Consider the following 1,322-nt stretch of genomic DNA (forward strand, 5'->3'; position numbering starts at 1 on the left):
CCCCAGCTCGCCCAGGCTGGGCGCTGCTGCCCCTGCCCTGGTCTCAGCTGCTGCCTTTTCCCTCCATCCCAGGGATCTAACTTCTCACCCTTCTCTCCCCTCGCCTCTGGTCGGAGGGAAAACCAGTTACTCCGTTGTGTTTTTACCGAGCACTTTTGCCTCCTCTTGTTGAAAAATTTCAGCTCTTTAGAAACTTCTCCGTTGCCTCTTAGGATGTGTGTATTCAAAAGGTGCATAGACCGTCACCACTCGGAAGGGATTATTTCTTGGAAGGCTTTCCAGCCCGCATCTCATCTTAGACATGAATGTGCTCGGAGCGGCTGGTGACCTGCCCAAGGTCAGCCAGCTAGATAAACCTGTCAGCGGAGAGGTTTTGGGGGGATGTTTTTTTCCTGGCTCACCGTCCCGTTTGCCAGATCCATGCCTTCTAGTCTACAGGTTTGATTGACCCGTTGCGTGGTGACTCATGCTTCTGCTTTTCATAGCTCGCAGGCCAGCGTTGCTTTTCAGAATTTATACACAAACTTAAGAGCATTAACACTGGGAACTTCAGCCTCTTTGTAGAGCTTACCCGTAGAGAAAGGAAAGACCACCCGGATCCACCCTAGGACCTCAGTACAGCTTGAAATTACGGGAAGGGGTTGGGCCGAGGGGTAAGATGCTGAGAAAGTGGAAGGAGAAAGTGCTTAAGATTGTCTTTGCCTTGGATGTGCCTTGTGTCTTTGGCTTCTTCTGGGCACCTTGTTCTGACATAAAGGTTGCCTCCTTGTGAGGGAGAAGGGGAGGACTAGGAAATCACCGTGCATTAGTTTGTTGGCTCGGGCATTTGATCATAAATTACGGAGGTGCTGGACCGGAGGACCCACCCACCAGCCCACGGAGGCCACTGGGTATTCAGGATGAGGGCCGCCTTCCTCTTCACAACAACCATACCCACTCCCTCTGAAACAGAGTGGAGAGTCTTAGGTCTGAGTGGAAACATTCTAAATCTCTTAATTCTTGGTTCAACTTTCCTACTCCATCTGTTTTCCTGTTTCAGACTAAAACATCTAACTCAGCTTGAGAATTTATAATGCTTTGTTGTTGGAACTGGTTTCTTATTAAATACATTACACTACGCTGGTATAAGCACTTGGAAATTCTAGTGCTGTATTGTCATAATAAGTAGAGAATATAGAAAACGCAGGAAAATCGTGCAAGTCGGTTACTCCTCATCTTCCCGGAGAACTCACTTTAATGGACAACAAAGCTTCTCCTGGAGTACAGTACAGTTTTTTGTGGCAAATTAACAAAACTTGTTCTCCAGACCTTTTATTTGCATT

The sequence above is a fragment of the Colobus angolensis genome, unplaced genomic scaffold (assembly GCF_000951035.1).
Source record: "Colobus angolensis palliatus isolate OR3802 unplaced genomic scaffold, Cang.pa_1.0 Scaffold7, whole genome shotgun sequence".
NCBI lineage: Eukaryota > Metazoa > Chordata > Mammalia > Primates > Cercopithecidae > Colobus > Colobus angolensis.